The sequence below is a fragment of the Oryzias latipes genome, chromosome 4 (genome assembly GCF_002234675.1).
Source record: "Oryzias latipes chromosome 4, ASM223467v1".
Classification (NCBI taxonomy): domain Eukaryota; kingdom Metazoa; phylum Chordata; class Actinopteri; order Beloniformes; family Adrianichthyidae; genus Oryzias; species Oryzias latipes.
Genome location: NC_019862.2, coordinates 2,266,300 through 2,291,517, shown reverse-complemented (window position 1 = coordinate 2,291,517; position 25,218 = coordinate 2,266,300). Strand labels below are relative to the sequence as shown.

The 25,218-nt window shown below is 43.9% G+C and overlaps 1 long non-coding RNA gene and 1 other non-coding gene across 3 annotated transcripts in view; both read left to right on the top strand.

Annotated features, from left to right (window-relative positions):
- Positions 1-2,627: 2,627 nt before the first annotated feature.
- The window catches only part of LOC105353806, a 40,212-nt gene continuing 17,621 nt past the window's right edge, over positions 2,628-25,218 (top strand). The window contains exon 1 of one of the 2 annotated variants that reach the window (XR_908537.3): positions 2,628-4,676. This is a non-coding gene — a long non-coding RNA (uncharacterized LOC105353806). The remainder of the gene's footprint in view (positions 4,677-25,218) is intronic. The other variant, XR_002290102.2, reaches the window with a different exon arrangement.
- mir9b-1 (microRNA 9b-1) lies at positions 8,623-8,729 on the top strand. Its single transcript, NR_107091.1, has one exon. It is a non-coding gene; the product is annotated as a microRNA 9b-1 (primary transcript).

The window sequence follows — 25,218 nt, the reverse complement described above, 5'->3', positions numbered from 1 at the left end:
TGGGCAAGACACTTCACCCTCCTTGCCTCCAGTGTGGCTCCACTGGTGTGTGGATGTGCATAAATGTCCCGGTGACGGTCAGAGAGGCCGTAGGCGCAAACTGGCAGCCACGCCTCTGTCAGTCTGCCCCAGGGCAGCTGTGGCTACAACAGTAGCTCACCGTCACCAAGTATGAATGAATAATGGACACATTGGAAAAACCTGGAACATCTGTGTAAAAGCATAGATAAAACCAATTAACTGTTATCATTATTAGCATGCTGGGCAGAGCATAGAAAACATGAGGAATGGAAGAAGACCAGGGTCAGGGTCAGGAATGGGAGGACCGGGCAGAGCCCGAACCTCGGCCGGAGAGCTGACAAGGACTGACCATTTTCTTGCAGACAGGTGGTGGTGAGCAAGGTAATATGAAACTAAGATGAACAGGTGTTATAACAGGGAATGGAAGCAAAGGGGGAGGGTCAGGACACTGTACACACTCATAGATTTATCTCTTTATTTTTACAACCATCTTCAGTTCATTGAATAAACCTGAATCACATTTATGAACCTGTTACTTGAACTTGTTTTTGGTATTCATCAGTTGACCTGTGCTAACAAAAGGAGTATGAACTAAACCCCTTTGGAAACCTGAGTAATGTTGTGGTTCAGTTCCACCGCTTACTTCTTTCCACTGGTCTTCCTCTCATGTGCAAATAGTCACATTTCAAACAACAACTGTCCTTTTCTTTACCTCTGCGTTCTGGGCGGGACCATTTGTGCAGAGTAAACTTGTGTTTTGTTTCCTCTCTCTCCCCCGCTAGCTTACAGCCCCTCACAACTCCAACCTTACCAGAGCAACAAAATTGCAGCCGTCCAGTTTTGATCCAGATTCCAGCTCAGACCAGGAAAACCAAGACGTTCATGGATCTGACAGTGGATGATCAGAATGGAGCAGAGCAGGAAGCTGGTTGTTTGCCGATTGTACTGCAGTCATATACTGACCTTCATTTGTTACCTTTAACCTGTCTTATTTTCTGCATTGTTTAAAGCTCCTCACACATGACGTTAAGCCAGTATTGGTTGATCTTTGTGTTTAAACTCAGACACAGAACGGACAGTTAAGGTTCTTCTAAGCTGTTTCTTATTCACTGGGGCGGTAGCGTGTTCTAATGTAAACTGGAAGGTAATCATAAAGTGATCAGAAATGATGGGGTTAAGAGGAAGGACACTCAGCTGGCTGATCTCTATACCATGGGTTAAAACAAGGTCCAGGGTGTGCTTATGACAGTGAGTGGGTTCATTCACACTTTGGGTGAAACCAACATCATCTAATAAAGCTGCAAAAGCCACTAGGCAGTCACTGGGGTCATCAACATGAATATTGAAATCCCCTAATATTATAGTTTGATCAGAATCTAAGACAATAGTCGATAGGAAGTCGGAAAACTCAGTTAAAAATTCTGAATATGGGCCGGGGGGGCGATAAATAATTATGAATAAAACAGGTTTTCGAGTCTTCCTGTTTGGGTGACTTATAGACAATATGATGCTTTCAAAGTAGTTATAAACATTTTTAACTTTAGGGCTGAGAAGTAAGCTAGACTGTGATAGTACTGCCAAACCACCTCCTTTCCTGAAATCCTGGATCTCTGATAGTTAGCATAAGTGAGGGGGGGGGGGGGGGTGCTTCATTCAATCTAACATAGCCATCCTGTTGGAGCCAAGTTTCTGTTAAAGCTAGAAGACTGAGGTTGTTATAATTAATTAACTGCTTGTGAGAACCGCTGTCTGTCCCTTTAAGGTTTCTGTGACGCACTCCTTTCTCTTTTCTTTTAGCACATAAGTTAAAGCTATAACTGCTTGACTTTCCCTGCATGGGTTTTGCACCAGCACTAACCCTAAGGGAGGCTCAGAGGAGCGTTTTACACTGCTGCTCTGCACCCGGGTCTCGTCTCTGGGTTGTCAGGTTGACAGACTAAGACTAGCAGAAATGTTTCTAGAAAGAGGAGAACATGCTCCAGTTATCCACAAAACCAACGCCGTTTTTTGGGCACCATCTAGAAAGCCAGCGGTTAAATGATTAAAAGCGGCTGTACATTTCATCACTGACTAAGTTCGCCAGGGGACCAGAGAAAATTACAGTGTCGGACATTGACTCAGCAAGTGATGAAGAGGACAGACTGGGACATGTTGTAAACATACTTCCTTATTAAAGAAGATGTTACCCAAATTTATGTGAAAATTAAATTGTTTTTAGTTTTTATTTACACAAACGACAAACTTCATTTGAGAAAAATGTTGAAATAGATTCAGGAAATGATGAAGAGCAGCTTCCTTTTTTATTTAAATTTTAAACAGGTTTATTTTTCTCACACTTAAAACTTCTCACACTTGTGCTTTGGATGTTTTCATTTTCTTTCAGTAAATTTTTTACTTTTATTTAATCTGTTATTTTCTTTTATAAAAAAATAAGGAGAAGAAGTTGAAGCTACAGCTTGTTAAAGCCAATATTTACTAATGCTTCTCAAGAAAAATTGTTGCCTTGCATCTTTGTTAAAAATCACTTCATGTCTTTGGTTTGTTTACTTTGGCATCTTTTTTTTTATTTTAAAAGAATAAATCTCTGAGACCCTCCACCTTTTACAGCCTGAAAACATCATCAACTCTTTGATTTAAGGGAATTTGATTAATTAATGTATCATTTACGCCAAATTTTAGAAATAAAAGCACTGTTCTACAATCTGTGCTAAAATCATTTTCATTTATTAAAATCTAAAAATGACATAACTTGCATGTTCTCTTGTGGAACAAATTGCAAATGGATTTCACAGTGTTTCATCTCAGACCTCTGTGGCCTTTTTAGGCCTTAGCCTACACCAGCCCAGTTTTAAACTTTTTATTTCGTTTATTTCAATTTATTTAAAGATAACTTTTACAGCACAGCGCAGATCCTAACCCAATGCTCCAGAGCATATTTTACTAATTTAATTCAGACTATGAAGGAACCGGAGACCTGGGGAATGGTTAGTCTCACTAAAGGATTTGGACAGATTCTCCTCGTGTCTGCTGTTGTCAGAAGCAGACAGGGATGTTGGAGAAGCTGGTCCTCCGTGCAGCAGCCCGGGCCTCCGCTGCAGGGCTGCAGGTTGCACGGCCTGACTGAAGGTGCTTTTTGGCTGCGCGGTGGTCACCGTGCGGCGGGATGCGCATGCAGGCCTCAAGGCCTCTACGCGGCTGCAGTTCCACCATGACGCCGTTAGGTGGCGTCTGACTGACATTCATGGAAAGAAATGTGTCAAATCTGTGTCCGCTTTGTGTGCAGTTAGCCAGGAACAATGGGTTTGTACACACATCATTTAATGATTTAGGCCGCTTTATTTAATCACTTTCTCTAATCAAAACTTCAAACGATTCCACTCCGCGTGCTTCTGAAGGGATTTCCTGACTTTCGTCCATAACACAGAAATATGCATCAATGCTTTTCTGCCAAAGAAAAAACGTTTTTTTCTTTCCCAACAAGTGAAAGTGGAGCCGATGCGCCAACAGCTCCAGAACCCACAGACGTCTTCTGTCCAACACTCCACTCTCTTCGTGGTTTAAATGAGGACTGGGTCCAGCGAGCACGCGCATTGGACAAATCCATGGATTATTTTACCCTGGCGCTTGACGTCAGCGCGCAAACATTCACGCAACCTTCAGGAGCTCCTGCTCCATGCGGCGTCGGCTCTTCAGGCGCTGTTCTTTGCACCTGCAGGGATCTGTTGGTCCTGGGAAAGTCCTCGATCTGCGCTCTCAAACCCGCGCTTGGCACAGATGTTCATCATGACCCAGCGAGGAAAGCGCATGACGTCATGTAACGCAGGAGCCCAGCACCAAACGATGCCCCTTCTTCTTTTCGGGATGTTGCGGAGCTGCGGCACGTCGTCACGCCGCTGCTGCTGCTCCGCTTTCATCGTACCGCTGTCTCCACGGGCAGCAGACGCGCGGGGATCCCATCACGCGTGAAATGACTAAGCTGCTTCTGGGTTGGCTCCATGTTTTCGCAGGATGTGGTCACAGGTGCACCCAGAAGAAGGTGTTCCGCGCAGCATCAGGACCTCTGGTTGGAGCTGGGGAGCTCTGACTGACTGAGGTTGGGATCACGTGAGGACAGAGAGACCCGGCTTTTTTCCTCCGAGGTCTATGTGGTTCCCAGCTCCACCCCCCAGTTATGCCCCACCAGCACGCAGGACACAGGCGGCACGTGGCTTCTCACGTCCATCAAATGCTGGCAGCCTGCGGAGAAGAGCAGAACCTTTGCGCAAGGAGAACGACGGAGTTCGCATTTGGACGAACGCGTGAGGCAAATTATGCACACCAACAGCTGACAGTCTAGGCGTGTGCGTGGCGTTTGCGTGAGCCTGCGTGAGCGTTTGTAAAAACAAGATGAAGTGAAAGGAGAGAGAGGCGGAGCGGCTGCTCCCGGCGCACTGCCCGCCAGATGAGGCCGGACGGGACGCACGGACGGATGGAGGCGGTTTCTTCGTGAGCTGCGTGACGGCAGAGCCCAGCAAAGGTTTCCATGAGCAACGAGAAACAAGAGTTTGTGTATGGAATCCACTCACTGATTATCAGCGGGACTGTTGGAAGCTATGGCTGAAGGCTGACTCCAAAACCTGAAAGGACCTGAAGTGGACGTGAAGGAGCGACAGACTGTAAGTATCTCTGCCTTCATCAACTGAGAGAAATGAGAGATAAAGGACACTTTGGAATGCGAGGACGCCTGTCTGATGATCAGAATAATATTTATAATCAAGTGTAGAACATGACAGAAAGCAGCTCTAGTATTAGTAGTAAAGGGAGTGGTGTGCGTGCTGGTGTCTGTCCCGCGTCAGCGGAGCCTCCATTGAGGGCTGATGAGGCGGCCTGAGTGCGTTTAAAAAGCAAACAGTTGCGTGATTGTTAGCAGAGCCTGGGAAAAGCCTGGGAGCCTGGGAGGTGGAGGGACTTGACGCCAAAGCCTCTTGTTAAGGGGAGCCGCGCGCAGCAGACACTGTTGTGATGTAAATGAGCAGCAGCGCGCAGTTGAACTTGATGTTGACTTTCTCTTTTCTTCCATGGTGATCTTATTCTTTCAGGGTTTATTTCTTTATCCTCTTTTTCTTTCTTGTTCTTTCGCTTGTGGGAAAACATTCAGCGGATTAATTTGGCTGAAACAGAAAACGAACCTGGTTCCGTAAAGAGCTGATTGTATTTCATAGCTTTTAGGTTTTCATAGGTGAATATTTTCTGGACAAAGTCAGACGGGACCAAAGTATGTTGACTCTATCAAATAATTAAATGTGATATTTTAGACACTATTGCTCTTGAAAAGAATAGAAATAATCGCTTGGTTTTTAGCCTAAATCTTACAAAGCAGAAACATAATCTCTTTGTTCATTTTTTGTAAAACGTTATTTAGTAGTAAACCTACTGCAAAAAAAGGTGATTTCTTGTCGTTTACAATAAAACAAAACCTCTGAATTATTGATATCTAATATAAAAATAAAAAGTTAATTTTCAGGGCTTTAGTTCCACCTATAACTGCAGTCACTGAAACACTTTGATGTTTTTTTATTTAAAGATATTTTAAAAAATCATAGGTGCCTTAAATTAATGACGTTAACTTTCCTTATTATTTTTCCGAAAAATAAAAGCCAATATTTTGGAAAAAATTTCTAATAATTTAAAGGTTAATATTAAGTTTACATCTATTTGCACGTTGCTGCTTTCCAAATCTGCAGCTGATATTTTCGTTTCAGCACCAAGGACAGAGGCTTTCTTCCTCCAGCCCTAGATCACATTCATATATTTATATATATTAAAATAATATATTAAACATATTAAATATTGAAATAATTTTTGTCATTCATTTGAAGCTATATAAATGTAGTTTTGCCGCACTAAAAAACGCAATGCAGAAATCAAAGGAACTCACAGGATTTTAGAACCAAAAACGTTTGATTTCAGACTGAGAAAAAAAGTTTTGGATTTATTGACATTAATAAAATAGAAATGAGTCTCTGCTGCTCCCCCGTTGTTGTTATGGGGTGTCAAAGCAAATCACCGTGAGGCGGATTCAAGGAAGAACTGACGTGTTTGCGTGCAGGCTGTGTTTATTTTTATAGAAAAGCTAAACCTTCAATGGATAAATATAAATACGAACACGCAGAAAATCAAGGTTCCCGCACTGGAACCCGTCAAAGTTCTCATTCGTTCTCATCCACATGAGCGTTTTTGTAGAAATGAATTAGTAACCCAAGACTTATTTAACATGTGAAAAAAATAGTGAAACATTCATATTCAGGGATTTTTTATTGTTTCAATGGTGTGAAAACCTATGGACAAATGTAACTGTTTTGAAGAACCCCAGGTATGATGTTGCCTGCAGCTGATTTCTGACATTTCCTTCCTGTTTCCCCGGACATGCTTCCATTCATATTGAAAGAACGGGTCGTTCATTGCAGCTCGCGCAAAGCTATTCAGAAAAACGGCCAGGGGTTGATTCCTGCGGACAGAGACTGAATTTGAGCCCTGACAAAAAGTTAGGAAGTGATGGAGTCTACTGCTTGCACGTGAGCGCGCGCGCTCTACGTGCTGCTACAGCAGCAGAGATGAGAGGCCATCAGCGGCTTTGGAGACATGATCCACAAAAAAGAGACTTCTCAAAATCCATCAATTACTCTTTAAGAAGAAAAAATCCAGACTGACATGCGAAACGCAACTATAACATTATATACAGTGAATGGTAAGGTATATAAAAACTAAACTCTGACATAAACTCAACATTTCTTTTCTTTCCAAAGGCGCACAGTGTCCTTTTAGTAAACCTGACTGTGTTTGAGAGATGAATCTTATACTGCCATCATCATCTATAGAGGCGGGCGGGGGTTATGGGATGAGAGGGGGGGGGGTCCTTAACTACAGGCCTGGCGCAGGTTTTTGCGAATCACTTTTTAAACTTCTTTCTTTCTGTTTGGTGGAAATGTCTGATACATGAAACTTTTGCAGTGAATTTTGGGTGGAGGCTGATCCAGGCTGTGGCGGTGTCCTGTGGAGGTTTTTCCAGCACCCCAAACCTGTTCATGATCAGCATGGTTCCTAGTTCTCATCCATCTCTGCGCCAGTCAGCGCGCACCGTTCTGCGCACCTTGGGACCGCGATTTCAATTTTAAAGTTTCAAACTCCAAACCTGTTCCGCTCCCTTTTGTTATCATTTATGTTGGTTATGATGCTTGTTTTTTAGCTTTTGTTTGGAAGAAAACAGGAGATTTCATACAAACATTTTAGACCTTTGGAGAAATGAAACCACGTGGTTCCATAATTTATCACAGACATCATTGCAGGCTACATCCCAGACATCATCGATCAAAATGATTCATTCAGATTAGTCTTAATCCACTTTTGTAAAACCAATTAAAAATGTCTAATCAACAAATGTGTCCCAACACAAGTGGCTGATTATCTGAAAAATTATCTGATCACATAGGAATCTAGAAGACACACAGCCACCTTCATCCTCCGTCAGCCCAAAGTCATCTTCATCTTCAGTTAGCCTGCAGTCATCTTCTAGCCTGCAGTCATCTTCATCTCCTGTTAGCTTGCAGTCATCTTCATCTTCTGTTAGCTTGCAATCATCTTCATCTTCAGTTAGCCTGCAGTCATCTTCATCCTCAATCAGCTTGCAGTCATCTTCATCTTCTGTTAGCTTGTAATCATCTTCAGTTAGCCGGCAGTCATCTTATAGCCTGCAGTCATCTTCATCTTCTGTTAGCTTGCAGCCATCTTCATTTTCAGTTAGCCTGCAGTCATCTTCATCTTCTGTCAGCCTGCAGTCATCTTCATCTTCATATTTTAGCCTGCAGTCATCTTCATCTTCTGTCAGCCTGCAGTCATCTTCATCTTCATATTTTAGCCTGCAGTCATCTTCATCTTCTGTCAGACTGCAGTCATCTTCATCTTCTGTCACACTGCAGTCATCTTCATCTTCTAACCTTCAGTCATCTTTATCTTCTCTCAGCCTGCAGTCATCTTCATCTTCATCTTCTAGCCTTCAGTCATCTTCATCTTCTGTCAGACTACAGTCATCCTCCTGAATGCCTGTGCTAGTTCATCTGCTTCCACTACCACCCAAACGGTGGTAGAAAATGGGTGGATTTGAGTTCGATAACTTGTTAGTTTGTGAGGGCCTGGGCTGTGCTGAAGCGTCCATTACGTTGTCTGGTTGGTTAGGAGGGAAATTGGCGCTACATCGATGGTGGGTGTCCGTGGATGACGGATGGGGGTGTCACCCTCCAGGTGGACTTGCAGAGGCCCAGATGGAGCCTGCTGCTCAAGAAGATCTGGATGCGTGGATTGATTCTCTTTGCTTATGGACTCTGCGGGTTCATGCGGGCTTTTCATCATATTTCCTTCACAGCGCAAAACCTCACGGACGGGCTCTGTGGAGAGAAGGTTCGATTCCACAGAAAACAACAAAGGCAGATAGTTCTAACCTGTTTGGTGCCTGTGCGCATTCAAGTGCGCACACTAGAGTCTAAGGGAGAGAGAGGAAGGCGCGCGCGCACGCAGGCGGATTGCAATAGTTCCATGTGACCACAACACACGCAGCTCCGCGGCCCCTTTAAGAAACGTGGCTTAGTTTTTATCTTTGGTTATCTAGCTGTATGAGTTGGTGTAATATCATAAAGCTAGAGAACCGAATGTAGAAACTGATTCCGCTGCCAGCACCAAGGAGCCCGGACAGCACGCGGGAGGACGCCGGATCGGAGGGACTGATGGATGGATGGATGGATGGATGGATGGATGGATGCAGACTCGGAGGAGCGGGAGACCGCAGGGGCGTCCGCGCAGCCAGAACCGCCTCCTCAACCCGCGGAGCCGCGTGTTTGCGGGGACCGAAGGATTCGCGGCGCTACATTTCTTTCCCGGAGGATGCATGGAGTGACAGCAGTCTATGATCGGGGGCAGACTGCATGCACAGGGACGACGGTGGTGATGATGAGGAGGGGGCTGCTCGGCACTTGTGCTGCTGCTGGTGTTTCTTCATGGAGCAGACTTGGATTTTAGTCACCGCCTCTTTAAAATGCCTGAAACACGTTTCCTGATTTGTATTCCTGACAGTTGTATCTCGAGCAGAAAGGACACAGAAGGTGTGAGGAAGATGATGGGATGGGAGGGCTCTTTGGAGTCACGTGTTCCACAGTAAATTCCGGCCTGTTTTGGCTTCTGCAAAGGCATCTTCCGCTGGTGCCTGCTGGGTTATCAGCTTCAGCACAGCGTCTTTAAAATCTGAGTCCTGCATTCTCCAGTTGTCTGTTTTTAGTTCCCTGCACTAAGCTCAAAGGAGAATACTACAAGGATCATGCATGAGTTTAGCATTTAGAAAAGAAAAAGTCCGACCAAATCAGGAGACAGCCTCCAAGTCGGACCTGTACCAGTCTCATTTTCTAGGAAAGGGGGGCATTTAGCTTTTTATCAGAGGTTAGTCAAAGAAAAAACAATCCTAAAAATGAGTTTAATTGTGGCTACATTTTTTAGATTTAATGCACGGGTGTGTTAACATCAGGAAAGCAACACAAAGGATTTATCTTTTGTGAAAGATGTTTGCTGTTTTTGCTGATGAGCAGCCATTTTTCAAAGATGCTATAATCGACAAATACCAGAGTGAAATGTAAACATGTTCTAATGTAGCTGAGGTCCATGCAGAACAACGGCAGGTCAGCAGGTCGTGCAGGGATCTTACGGATTTTCAGAACTGTTTTGAAAAGCTGCTTGGACCACATGTCCGGATCTCCTTCTCCTCTCCGTCTGAGTCAAAGGGGGCCGTCTGAGTGACAGCTTGTCCTCCACGGTGGAGGATGTTGAATTTTAAACACACCAGCTCTGTGCTGGCTGCTGAGGCTGGAGCCTTCTGTGCTTCTGACGGTGATGGCGTCGCTGCACAAAGCCTGCTGCTGCTATTCCCGCTTTAGTTCCATCACAAACTGGAACAGCAACCAGTTTAGCTGAAGCTGTGGTTTGGTGATGGTGCACAGTTCCTGCAGCTTGCTAACCTTTACATTCCACACTTCAGTTTTATGCAACTTTCATTTTTCTAATGTTTGTATTTCTGCAGTTTGATGGGATTTAATGTAAAACATCCTGAAATTTCATGTTTTCCTCCCAGCAAATCATTAGCATGTTTCTACTGAAAAGATGCAAACATTTCAGGCTGAAACTGAAGACCTGGGAGTCCCATACAATAGTTGGTTACTGAAAAGTGCACATTCAGCCTTTCAGCTTTCTCTGATTCCTCTGTAATGTGTTAGTGCAACATTAGGCTGGGCATTTATAACCCAGCAGGATCTGTCAAGTGCGATTGTTCTATTCGGAGTCCTCCACCCTCCCTGCCTTTGCCCTGTTGCAGTGAAAATTAATGCATCGCTGAAGGCTAATAAATAGAGGATGCGGGGAGAACCTTTTGAGATTCAAATGTAGAGCGGCGAGTAGCTGAGAGGAAGGCGAGACGTCACTTTTCCCACATTATTGTACGTCTGGCTGGGGCCCTCTCCACCATCAGGAGGAGGCCCTTCAGCACCAGATGGAGCCCAGTCTAGACTGAGTCTAGCTTCCAAGCATCTGCCGTTTGGCTGCATTAAGTTTGTCATTGTTCAGTGATTTCTCCATCCCTGTTTGCATGCTCCTCACAGTATCACCAGTTTGGGGCACATTTTATGTGTATATATGTATTTCTGTTCATGCACTTCCGTTTGAGTGTGTGTTGGGGTACACTGTAACTGTGTACCTGCTTATTGCATCATGTATTCATAGGTTACTTACAATAAGCACAGCAGGCTGCTGTAGGCTGTAACAGAGAGGCTTCTTTCTTCACTTCTGGCTCTTGTCACTGTGGGGTCATAACTGTAATGTATAGTTCATGTTTCTGAAGAAGGCTGCCTTTGTCATTTTTTTGAGTAAGAGGAAAAACAACAAGGTCAATCTGTTACATTTGATTATTATTCACCTGCTTTACCTTGATTTGAAGTGATGGACCTTTTTCTTTAAACGTGTGGTCTGAGTTTGGTAGCTTAGCAGCAGACACTAACCCCTGCAAGAGAAAAAGGAAAAACCTTCTGTAGATGTGTGTGTGTGGGGGGGGGGGGGGGGGGGGGGTTAATGAGATTGGTTTTATTTTGGAAGTACTATAGAAAAATGTGTAAAGAATTCTACCTTCTTCCACATTTAAAAAGCTTTTTATTTTCCCTCGTGTTTACTACATGCTCTTTTTTTTGTTGGTAACGCTCCGAGGCCGTGTTTGGAAATACCTCCTGTAGTCAGAGGGAGTCTGTAAAGTAAATTCCTTTAAAGCTATTTGGACCTATTGTGTTTTTTAATTTAGGAATCTACATTTGTTTCAATTGTTTGTGAAAATGCTGATTTCAAATGTGTGCATCACTTCGACCTTGGAAATAAAACACAAAATGTTCGACATAGGTATTTTCTAATCTGTAATAAATAGGGTTAAAGTGGAAACCTGTGTCACATTTCAGCTTTAGCATTTCCTCGCAGAAGGATTCGTGTGTGTTTTGCAGTAGTCTGTGTTTCTGGAGCAGAGCTCAGGTTCTGTCAGTTACTGCAGGTGAGACACAGTTCTACTGAAATGCTCATGATGTCCTGCAGCCAACAAGCAAAGATGACTGAAAACTCTCAGATGCTATAAGCAGGTGCACCTGTTCTTTCTTTGGGGCCTCGTCTCTGGAACGGTGTGGGGTCAACCTGATGCCATGTTGTGAGTTTATGGTCAATAAGGATTCAAACTTGTTTTTAAAAGGATGTTTGTTGGCTTTCCCTCGTCTTCTTGCCTCTCATGTCTTCATTTTTACTCGTCTGAGCTGACTTCCCTCGTCGTGTGGAAGTTGTAGTGAGGCTGAAACGAACAGCCTTTGTTGCTTTATTTCCTCTCCGTTTCTGTCAGATTTGAGCGACACAAAGAAAGAATACTCTCACTGGCCTACTGCTGCAGCAGGCCATGCAAAGGCCAAGAACACTGTTCACGCTTCCTGTGGAGAACACAGTGGAGGGAGAGCTGGATGAGGCAGAAACAGCCCTGACCATGGAAGAGGTGGGCCATCATCAGGGATTTTCTTATTTCCCTCCAGGGTTAGATGAGCATTCTGTGACATTGGCCAAGTTCTGGATCAGCTTGCCCCCTCCCGCCCCCACCAACCGTTTGAGGTTTCATTTTAAAAACAGACAAGAAAAAGATCAGAGGAAATTTCACAGCCTGTGGCCATCCTCTGCCATAGTTTCCACCACCTCTGCCTCAACTCAATTGAGGTTGCAGGTTTACTTAGTCAATATTATATTTCCAAACTAAATAAATCAATGCAAACAAGCTTTGGCTGGGTGCACGCTTTGGAAGTGGAGGCATAGCTTTGGGCCGAATTTCATGGAGAAATGCATCAATTTAGAAGTGACAGTCTTCACATCTTCACATGAAATTAGAGGTTTAGATGAGCAGGATTGCATTTGTGCTGCATTTTTCCCCCAAATGTTCAAGTTGTTCATTTGTTTCAATTTGTCAGGAAGCCTTTTCTGAAAAAGGACTGTTCTGAAAACACTGTCAGTTTTCCAGACATCCAAAAAGTGTCTGAAGTTACAGAGACGGCCTACTCTGGAGCGCAGAGTGAAAATCATCATGCTCACGTACTGTTCTGCTCACGCACACACACAAAAAGGGGGATGCAGACAGGCTTCACTTTTCTTCCATTGGGTCAGGCCAGACTTGTCCGAAGACGTGACTGACCCGGTTCTGTGGTGGCCAGGTGCTGGTTGCAATGTTTTTTGGTTTTTTTTTTGCAGCAGTCTTCATTTTGATTAAAGAAAGGCAGCACCAAGTGAACTTTATTTCTTAGTTCTTTTTCACCAGCTGGGAGAGTTTCCCCTCACAGATTGTGAACAGCATGATGGACCTTCACAGTCTACTAGATTTATTCTGCAGTTGTTGTTTTTTTTAACCTTTTAACTCAACTTAACACAAAAAAGAAAATAGTTTTTTCCTTATTGCTTTGGCTAAATAATACACACTATATACATTTAAAAAAAACACGTTTTCCAAATGTGCTCAACACAGAACGCAGTTAAAACGTTTTTTACACAGTTGTTGAGTGTGCATTCAGTTTAATTCTTTTTTTCAATTTAGTTTTTCATTGCCCAGACTCTCCATCTCCATCCATTTTCTATCCAATGTGCTGTGGAGCAAAGGTGGGAGCAACCCCAGACAGTGTGAATCCATCGCAGTTTGACCCTTGACCTTGGCCCTGGACTTAAGAACCGTCCAGGATGGACCTCGTCTTCAACCTACTGATGCTATGCTGAACCAGACACACAAACACACATTCAGTTCTGAGGGCCAGTTAGAGGAATCAATGGCCGTGTTAAGCAAGGCTTTGGCCAGATGAACACATGCATGAAGACAACACACAGGGAAGCTAGCTGGGATTTGAACCGGGGACTTCTTGCTGAGCAGCCCCCTGCATCTATGTGAACAAGTAGAAGGCTTTGCTGTTCCTGAATTTTAACCTAAATGATGCTCTGCATGATGTAACAGGAAATAAAAAGATTCAAACAAATACGCCAAAGACAGGAGGCCAGCAACACAAAGCTTAGGTGCACGAGTGCAGGATGACTATGGAGTGGCATATGTTAGCAGAAATTCAAGTCCAAGTCCAGTGAGTTGGAAAAGGTAAATGATGTATACTTCTATAGCACTTTACTGCCTTGTTTTAAGGCCCAAAACGCTCCTCAGTCACATTCACACACACAGCTCTGCTGCCGAACACTGGCGCCAACCCATGACCACCAGGAGCAACGTGGGGGTCAGTGTTTAGCTCAAGGACACTTCAATACATGGGTGGGCCAGACAGGAATCGAACCTGGGATCAGAGGTCAGTCCGTCTACCTCTGCACCACAGCCACTCAGTTAAAATAAAGAAAGGGCGAATATTTGGATTTAAGCATAAAGGGCACTTTCAGCGGTTGGAGGTAAAGAGGAGACATGAGAAATGGAGAAGTGGATCTGCTGGGGTTCTCTGGATCTGCCGCTGTCTGCATTCCAGAAATACATTTTCTTTTTTCCACAGCTATTTCTTTATTTTCCTCCCTAGAGCACAAAGGTCTTTGGCGTCTTAATGCAGACTGGCTGAATGGTGACGGCGTTAAAGACTGGTTGTGGCTAAGATTGAGGCATGCAAAGGGTGACCAACAGAGGAGGGGGGTACAGGGGTCCACTGAAAGGCAACAAGCAGTGGAGTGAATGGGAAGGGAATGGGGGGGGGGGGGGGGGGGATGAGCAGCACAGGCAGATTGGGGGTGCTGGAGTGATGGTGGGGGCCTCTATTGGTTCAATGCAACGGACGGAGCAGCTGTGAAAAGAGGTCTCCCCTTTTTCCCACGCCCAGTACGAGGCAGAGACCCTGCTTTAGTGCGCCAGGGTCAAGTCACAGTTCCAATACTCAGAGCTCGTCGTCTCTCACAATGCACACGCACATTCATTTAGCTTGTGTATGCACACACACACACACATACACACACATACACACACAGCTTTTCAGACAGAGATGCGGGTGGGGGCCACAGCTCAGACAGGCTTCTGCACCACAGTTTTGTCTTGGATTTTGCATCCTAAAAATGATCAATTCAAACTTTGGTCTGTCTCTTATTCACACATGAACACCAAATATACAACTACACACATTTTAGAATAAAACCATTTCATAAATGTCTATGAAACGTTTTGTGTCCACTGGAGTCCCCACACTTTTTGTCTCACTCAGTCGTCATGTCTGAAGTGCCGTTAACATATAATCATATTCCATGGGGGGGGGATGTATAACACTTTGAAAGCCCCCAGTCCAGCCTCGCACCCCCACCACTGCTCCCTCACCATCACCACCGCCAGATGCCCTCCTGCTTTGTGTGTGGGTGCTGAGGGCAGATAGACAGGCCGGCAGCCCCCCCCCCCGCTCCATTATGTCAGCAGAGTTGTTTGTCTGGCAGGACCCTGAAGAAACCGGAGTTCATTCATGAGCAGAAGGCTCTTCAAGTTCAAGAAGAAGTTCAGTGTGGCAGGAGAAGGCGGCGCTCTCAGTAGGAGGTCGGGGGGGGGTTTGGACCACAAGTTGTTGTCTTTGTGTGTGTGTTGGTGTGTGGCAGTACAGTTTAAGCGTGTGTGTTAAGTGATCTGTTCAAATTCATGGTAGAGACACAGTACAGACCAAAGGATTCAAATGAATGGGAAGGTGTGTCCAAACCTTTGGTCTGTACTGTAGGCTTGGAAAGGAAGTGAAGGGAATGTGTCAGATCTTTAAAATGATCTTCGGCATGAGAAGATATCTTGAACGGCGCCGTTTCCATCATTTGTTTTTTAGGCTTATGTAGGCATGTTGGCATGATTGTGCCATTTAACTGTCAGACTGATGGCAGCAACATTCTCAGGTCCAGGATGACCTGCAGAGTCCTGGACCTGACTCCATTCCACAGACAGCAGCCTCATCGTTTATCTGCTAAATGCTGGCTAGGACACAGCCATTTGGAATGTTTGGACTCTTTGAGACAGTTCTTCTCGTCTTTTCCCGTAGCCATGTCCTCCTCTCTCTGGATGGATGAAAAAGTGGAAGACAGTTGTGACGGCTGACTGAACCAGCGGACTGAAGAGATATTTGGTGACAATAACTGTGACAATAGCAGTCACAGCTATGAAGGAGCAGGATGGAAAGTAATGTAACTTCCTGCTGTTTTCAGTCTTAATGCAGGCAGGTTTGTATGCATAGTGAAAGCCTTAATAAAGAAATGTGCTGTGGAGAACATATACTCCACATGTACAGAACAGAATTTACACTTCTTTCTTTTAAAGGTACATTATTTGAGGTTCAGATTTTCCTTTTAGTTTAGGAATACTGTCTATGTTTTTGCTACTTTCTTGCTGCTAATATTTATAGTTTGTTGTGTGAATGCTGAAAAGCTGGAAGAACAAGCTAGTAGCTCTTTTGCCTAATTTGGCGTCTACTGTTTTTATAAGCTAATTTGCAGCTTAGCTAACATTTTAGCAACATGCTAGCAATTTTTACTTATTTATATTTTCGTACAAATGTTATGCTATATCAGAATGTAACCATTATAATTCCATTGTGCTTGCTCGTTTAGTTAATTCAGACGTTTCTTTAACTATATACAATATCTTGACTCGTCTTTAAGCCAGCTGCTGCAACACATGAAGCATTATTTCTCAGCTTTTTATCAAACATTTCTGCTGAGGCAAACTTCAAATCCTGCAACTATTTTAGCATTTACAAAATAGCTTCAGCCTCTTCCACATTCAGCTTACAGCCATCACACTTCCAATATTGAAGGTAATGCTTTATATCTAGTTATTTGGTTTGCACATTTTATTGTATACATTAAATTCGAACACATCAGCTTTGTAAAAGATAAAAAGAACATTCAAATTTTTTTTCTGTGTAAAATTGTTCATTTTTCATCTAGTAAAATTACTTTAAACACCCTTTTCCACTGCCAGTGGTGGAACTTTTCTGAAAGTATTCAAAATTGTTTCCTAATAAAAGTCTGAGCGGTGATTGACATTTCTGTGACTGTTCCCTGAGCTACACTGGACACGCTTCCTACTATTTGCGGCTGACTGAGTGGGCCGCCTCGCCGCCGCTGCTCGCTCTGTGTGTGTGAATGTGGGTGCAGAGTGGGGTCTCTCAGGGAGCATCCTCCTCTGGTGGAGCAGCCTGAGGGGATTTCTTTCATAAAGTCGAATAACACCCAGTCGACCCCTCTTCCCTTTTTTATACGAGTTCTTTAGCCTTGGTAAATGAAGTGGAGGAGGGGAAGGAGTGGAGGCATGGAGGGAGGAAGAAGTTGTGAGCAGTTGGAGGAGGAAGCTGCGATGGAGGGAGGTGAGATAGCGGGAGAGACAGCAGCTCCCTATCCGGCTGGCTCTCAGGATCAATAATGGTGGGAGAGGGGCCGAGCAGTCCTGTCTGGCTGCTTCACCATGGGGTACGGGAGACGTGCACATGGAACAATGATGAAGAATAGTGCTGGGAGAGCATCTTTATGTCATCCTCTGTTTTAGTGAGCATGATCTGAGGAAGAGGAAGACGAAATGAGGGGAGAGAAACACTATTGTGGGAGGAAAAGAAGCAAAAATCTACACACTGAGACAGATCCACCTGACAGGAAAGCACACTCACGTGCACAAACTCAAACTCTGAGGTGTCCTTTGCAGAGACACAGGCCTAACCCTTTTCAGTGCACTGCTGAGTCATGTGTGTCTTCAGTGGGGCCTGAGCGTTGCTATGTGGGCCTGACAACTGGATTCCAACAATCCTATGCTTAAATAACACAATGATCAACTGTGTTTGTCATAAAATGTCTAGATGTGGCTGTGCTGTAGTTTAAACAGCAGGTTGTCAGATTTGGCTTCAGTGAGTCCTTTCCCATCACATGAGGGTCATGGACACCTGAGCACTGCTCCTCTTCTCTTTCTATCTCCTCTTTTTGAGTTCTCTGTTCAGACCAGTGGTTGGACTGGTTTCATGTCAGACCCTATTTTCACAGACTGGTCTGTACAGAAGGTCTTATTTGAAGATTTTTCAAATGAACATGCTCCTACATAGAATGTAATTTAAAAGGACAGATAGATGATTTACAGAGGAGAAAGATTCAATGAAACAAAGTTTTTGATTTTTAGAATTTGTCTCTAAATTTGTAAAAAGGTAATAAAGGCATCATTCCAGGGTATTTTCCATAAAACAATAAAAACTCCATCCAGGCTCAGATCATCTTTCAGGGAGAATCGACAATTCCTAATTTAATTTTAAAATAAATCTTGATTTATTATGTTTTGTTTTGTCAACACAGAGGAGTATTTTTTTATGTCTGCCTTATTTAGCTTTGCTGTAGGAATATTCTTAAATTTACTCTTGACAGTTTCAACACATCAGAAACGTTAAATTTTCATTCCCTGTAAACTATTTGCAAATCTGTTTTAAACTTTTTTGTGCTCTCGGTTTCATTTAGGACCTATTAAAGCGTGGAGGCCAAAAACCAGACGCAAACTCTTAAGGTGTAGCAGATGAATACCACAAAATAAGATGTTTCCGTCACAAAAATGTGTATTTTCTACATTTATGAATTCTTTTTTTGACTGAATTTGCATACATCTAATGTATGTATATATATATATATATATATATATATATATATATATATATATATATATATATATATATATATATATATATATATATATATATATATATATATATATATATATATATATATATATATATATATATATATATATATATATATATATATATATATATATATATATAACTCCTTTTTCAAGCTGTATATATATATATATATATATATATATATATATATATATATATATATATATATATATATATATATATATATATATATATATATATATATATATATATATATATATATATATATACAGCTTTAAAAGGGAGTTGGAGGACGAAAAAAGACAGAGAGAGAAAAGAAAATTATAAAACCTAGTTATCTCCCTACACATTCAGAAGTTAATAGTCTATGTTGCAGCTGGTGGCTTCTTCGATTTAATTTCACTGCTATCTTCCAACACTAATAAAATAACACATGAATGAGGGCAACTTTATTAGCAGAATGTTTGTAACATTAAAGAATTAGTCGCCATATATTAGGCAGAGCAGCTGGGTGGGAACAACTGTCGCAATAAATCCAGACTCCAAGTGAGATGTGTGTTAAATCCAGAATTGTTTTTCCTTCAGGTCGAAAGCTCCTCTACCGTTTCCTTCCTGGCTCTTTTTCCCCAAAGAAACTTCCCAGAGACGTTTATTTTGTGCTTTTGTTGGCTTTGGGCTTCTGCTTTAGCACTCAGATTAGCTGCTTTAAGAAAGTAGCAAATGTATTTAAGACACATGATGGAGGCAAACGACTGGACCTGCATCTAGAGTGTTGACTGTATCAGAAAACTGGAGTGAGTGAGTGAGTGAGTGAGTGAGTGAGTGAGTGAGTGAGTGAGTGAGTGAGTGAGTGAGTGAGTGAGTGAGTGAGTGAGTGAGTGAGTGAGTGAGTGAGTGAGTGAGTGAGTGAGTGAGTGATTGAGTCAGTGAGTGAGTGAGTGAGTGAGTCAGTGAGTGAGTCAGTGAGTGAGTCAGTGAGTCAGTCAGTGAGTGTGATGTCATCTGGAGAAAATAATTTACTTCGGCTCCAATCAAGTGAAGTCAATTTCAGTCGCCATTTTTCCGTAGGACAGACGCCGCTATGTTGGAGTCAAACGCTGTCAGTAAGCAGTGATTGGTCCGAGTGACAGTTTCTATGGCAACCACTCTGACCAATCAGAAGTGAGCCTGTTGAAAGTCCAGACTTCTACCACTGAAAGAGGGCTTGGGAGAATCCATCAGTCAAACCTTTTGAAATTTGGATGGGAGACCACATGCTTTCATTAACGCATCTGATTGGTCAGTTTATAACTTGAATAACTTGAACTACAGCAATAATATCATGAAAAAAGTGAAGATTATCAAGAAGATGTTAAAAAAGGTATCAGATCAAGAATGCTTATTCTGACCAATAGAATGACGGAAACTGTTCGTTTCTCTGTAGAAATCTGTGGGATTCTGGCTTTTTGGAGCCAGCAGGTACTTCCTGTTTGGAAGGGGAGGGGGGAGGGGCCACTCAGTCCAGTTCTCATACAGGCTACAGTCAATTGTCCAGAGTAAGTCAGGCAGATGTGGAGTAGGGAGGCCAGTGGTTTTCCTAAAGAAAACTTCCTTCAGAATCTGATAAGTGACAAAATGGAAATAATGTAAGTTACCGTATGTATGTTTTTTGTCTGCGGCCTGGCACCAACTGACCTACAGACTGTACCATTTCACAGCGTTGGGGACCATTGGTTTAGAGTCCACTTTGCTGGTCTCTGTCCTGTAACCATCCTCCCTGTCCTGTGTTAAATCTGATATCTAATCTTTTTTAAAGAGTACGCTTCTCTTTCCTCCTCCTTTGCACCGTCGCTCTCCTTTTGACACTGTCCCTTTTCCTTTTTTAGCATGTCCTTGTACCGGTAGAGCCTCTTTTATTCTCCTGCGCTTTCTCTTCCTTCATCCATCCCTTTTTGCTTTCTGTTACTTTCTGTCCTTGACTTCTGGGTGATACTTCCTTTAGTCATTTTACTGGTTCATAATAAAGTTAGTGATTGGGGGAACGTGGTCTGTGCTGGTTGACTAATGCAACCGTCCCGTGGGCCACACACTACGATCTCTACCGTCTCTTCCTCAACCGCCTCTGAGGGACATCCGTCCCTCCATGGCAGCATCACCCAGTTAAATGAGGTGAAGGCCTTCTTTAGAAAGCTCAGAGTAAATACGCTCAATCAATACAGAACAGGAATATTAGTTTACAGGATGCAGAATGATACCTACAGTTTTTGTGTGTTTTAGATTTTTCTGGTCAACTATTACTGAACACAAATCCATCTTTGTTGATCAGTTTGTTCATTCTACAAGGCAAATGTACTCTAGACCACACAACTCCCAGTACTGTACCTTACAGTACAGCATCTTCATCTTCTTTCTTTATCACACAAAAACAGGCACAGGGAATGAGGAGGGAAGGTTGCCATGGGAACAGCTGACCAGAGTTTACAAGAGGGGCAACAAACAAAGTAGTGTTCATGAGAAGAGCTTTGTCTGTGCAGAAGAAGCAGTAGTACGCTAAGCGAGAGTGTGCAAATGAGCTGCGGCTCACTGTCTGTAAGGGATCAGTTCAGAATGTACGGCGGTGCTGGACCTGAATACCATGTCTTACTGTGACAACAGATCTATCTGCTGCTTAACATGAACGCAGACATTTTGTTACTAAATGAGTTAGGATTCTTTAGACGACAAGTCATATTGGGTTTCTTTTGCTTTGGAAAAGAGGACGCAGTTGTTTAAAAATCATTTGATACTTTGCTGTCTTCCTATTGGCTTAAAAAACTCTTTTTTTAGGTAGTTCTGATTTTTTTCTGAGTGTTGGTCTGACCTGTCAAAACAGACGAACGCCCTAACTCCAAACATCTAAATTTCACCACTTTATCTGTCTTTTTGCGGTGGAACTTTCTGATTGTAAAGCATTGTAGAGGATGATGCTGTTAGAATAATGTCATTCTGCTTTTCCTTCAACATCTGCATCCTCTGCCTTCTCTATTTATAGCTGTTATATTATGGGATTTATTAGATTCATTTTAGTCAGTCTTAGTTTCCTCTTTTGTGCATTTCCTCTGAAACACCAAGCTCTGGTATGTTGGAGCACAAACACCCTCAATGTAATCACCAACTCTGAGTGGCTGACACCACCTTTCTTCCTCTTTTCTATCCTTCACAAGTGACAGGCAGACAGGCAGGCAGGCAGGCAGGCAGGCAGGCAGGCAGGCAGGCAGGCAGGCAGGCAGACAGACAGACAGGCAGGCAGGCAGACAGGCAGACAGACAGACAGACAGGCAGGCAGGCAGGCAGGCAGGCAGGCAGGCAGGCAGGCAGGCAGGCAGGCAGGCAGACAGACAGGCAGGCAGACAGGCAGACAGACAGACAGACAGACCCTCCCTCCATCCCTCCATCCACCGTGCCTGTTTGAATCCAGTGCAGGTGATCCGTCCTGCAGGGACACTGCAGCCCTGAACCAGCAGCATCACAGAGGCTGCCTGAATGTCAGTCTCATTGTGCTCTGTCAGAGGGGAGTTAACACCCATGTCTGAGCACGATGAAAAGCATTTTTGTGTCTGAGATGGACTCCGCAGTCCGGTCTCCATCCATGTCCCCCTAACTCAATTTACCCCCTCCCAAACGTGCTTTCCTTGCCCAACAGTGTTACCCCCTTACACGCCTGCTGCCTCCCTTCAGCCTCTCAACAGAAATCGTGAAACTCTAAAGGCTTGGCCGCCTGGACCTCTGCATTTTACTGCTCTACTTCTCTGGCAGGGAGTGGGCATTATTTGAAGGTGCAAAAGGGACAGAGATGTAGAAAGTACCAAGATTTGGGGTTGGTGTGGCGTGGTGGGGGTCGAATTTGGCCATGGCTCCTTCTGTGTTTAGGAACATAATGGGACCATGGATCCTGAAAGAAATGTTGCTCCGTCTGCGATTATCATAAGAAGAGGGCCGCTGAACCCATCTGAATGACTCCAGATGATACAAAAGCTGAGATGTTTCTTTGAGCAAGTTTCCATGGGGCACCACTAGCCTGCCAGAAACATTTCCACTCTTTCACATTTGATGTTTTTTCAATTATTCTACGTATCCATAAAGAGATAGAGATAAACATATATGTATATATTGCTTACTCCCTAAACACTGTTCTGTAGGGCAGCAGGTTCATATTTCTACTGTAACTAAGAGTGGACGGCAAATCTTGACTCCCTCCTGGTGAAAGAACAGGACTGACATTTAAAGGAAGAGGAAGTAGAGGAGGAAAAATGAGAGGCAGAGTGGGTGGTGAAATGCAAGGAGAGAAAGACTGAAGTAGTTGGAGGAGGTGGCTCAAGTGAACCCAGAGCAGGTGAACGCAGCTGTGGATCGCCATGGGCTCTCTGGCTGCTCTCCTCTCATGGCCCCAGTGTTACATTCAGGGGTCCCATGGAGCTTGCAGGGGCCAGCCAAAGCAGCAGCAGAGTGGGCAGACTGGGCCAGCCGAGCCAGAAGAGAAGCAGGTGAGGCGGGTGAGCTATGTTCTTGTTCCCGCTGGCTAGGAGCCTCCTCGGCAGAACGGAGCAGAACGGAGCAGCAGAAATCAATACAGAGGAGAGAGGCTAGCAGAGGTTGCCCAGCACCGCCTGCGGGCCTCAGAGCCCAGGGACCCACCACCACCACTCCCATCTCCTCTCTCCATCTTTCTTCTTTTCAACAGCAGTCCAACCGCCAGCCTGGGTTAAGGCGCTAACCTTGTAACTGCTCCACATGCAGCATGTGTGTCAGAACATTCATTTTGAGTGCAGAAAACAGAGAAATCAAGAGAAAAGATAAAGTAACTGTGTGTGGTTCCGCTGGAGGGTTTTTCCTCTCTGGCACCCAACATCACTTGATAAAACTTTGTCAAAGAGACACAGGGACAGCCAACAATAGAAGCAGCACCGTGTGGAAGGACTCCTGTGCTCCAGCTCCCACTCTCTCCTCCTTCACTCCTTCGTCACTGGTGGAATGGGAATTCATCGGACTTTTCAGCTCAGTCCCATTTGCAAGCTCATAGCAGACAGTATTCCTCAGATCTCCTGAGCCAGGATGAAAGACAACTTTTTCTCTCATCTACTGTAACAGCCACCGCCTGTCTTTTTGCCTTAGATTTTCTTACCTTCACAAGAGCAGCTCTAATCAGAGGCTTTGGCAGAGCGCTATTGATCTGAAAGGTGGAAAAGAGAGAGGCGGGCCTGGGCTTTCATACTTCTACTATGTGTGTGGAGAAATGCCATCTGAAGTCCACTTCCTGCTCGGCAGCAGAGACGGCGGGACACTGTGCTCCTTTTCTTTCCCCTTCAAATGAACGTCTGAACCAAAAGTCAACCTTCAGACAGATCAAGTCAAATCCTTCCAGACTGAGGAAAACCATTGAAAACAATCAGGAACAGAAATGGCTGATTTTGTGTTAGTGAACACATGAACATCTTCAGTGCAGATAAACAAGAGCAAGTCAAAAAGGGAGATCTTTATTTACACATTGTGCGCTGGATGGACCATAAAGGATGAACGGCCAGATTTCTGAGTGTGACTATGTCCAGAGATGAATGCATCTCTTTGTGAGTAGGATTTAGTTGTACATGTTTGCAAAGATTTCTAACAAAAAGTGATAATAAAAATGTTTTTGTCCAAGCCGTTGGAATGAGAAAACATCTCTTTGCTTATCTAAAGTTAGTTTGAGTTAAATTTGCTCTGCACCGGGCTAGGAGCTTGTTGTTGTTGTTTGTCCCAGGAAGGAGGTTCTGGCAAAGCTCCTCCTCACCTGCCAAGCTGTAGCACAGAAAGACCCTCAGCATGGCAACCACCCATAGGAACAAAATGGGAGCTTCTTGTCTGTTTTCTTCACTCAAAAGTGTGCTTAATCAGCTTTTAATGCCTGCTGTTTCCCATCTGCCCTTTAACTGCTAATATAAATGCAAATATCTTGCAATTGTCTTTGCATGTGATTCTCTTTCTGGGTTGTAAATAATAGTGAAGATGTGGGAGAGCTTACAGCAAACACAGAGTTGGCCTGGCTCTTTACTTCCCTTTAAGCTCACCATGTGATATTTGTCAACACTTGTGCTGTTTTCGCATTATGAGGCTTACTGAACGACGCACCAGCGACTGGCTTTTCTCCCAGTCGTCCATGCAGAGCCGCTCCACACAGTGCAGCGTGTGACATGTGAGCTGGGCTGCGTTACCCGAGCACGCCGGTGACAAGCAGGCTGAACACTGTAAAGAAGAGTAAAAGCAACAGAGAGGCATAACATAATGACCTCATTAGCATGCTCTGCACCCTCTGCTATAGGCCCTGGTGCGGTGCTGCGCCGTGGGACCCAACGGCGTACACCCTTCTCACAGCACTCAGCATGCAACATTGTGTTCTTCCCACACAATGCAGCACTTCATACAGGCTTTCTTATGCTTTGTCGAAGCGCAGGGGATCAGGAATATCAGCGCAGAAGCAGCAGGAGACGCGCTGCGGTGGAAGAACAGGAGCTGTCTCTTTGCTTTATGGTTTTTAATGTGGTGTTAGCTGAAGCCTGTGTGCTGATGCTGCCTGCTGACATATATGTTGGGGTTTGCTTCATGTGTTGCTGTTTTCACCAGTCGGTGCTGATGGCTGTAGAGGGATTGGTACGATGTCTTCTTCAGGACTCAGCAATGCAACGAGTGAAGAGCTTTTGTCTGCAGCAGGGCGTCTTTCATCTGCTCAGGAAGAGCGCAGGCGACTCATCCAAACATGTCCTTGCTGCTTCTCTCAATGCTTTTGACAAGATGGAAGAGAATTATTCATATATGTTGAGGTATTCTTAATTATTTAGATGTGCTGGCGATTCTTTTGAAGGTTTGACTGGACATCTAAACTGAGTTTTTGTCATGACTACATGTGGATGTTATGACGGGGAGCCATTTTTTTAATAGGACTAAATACATTTGATTTATAGCTTATATCTTTAAACTT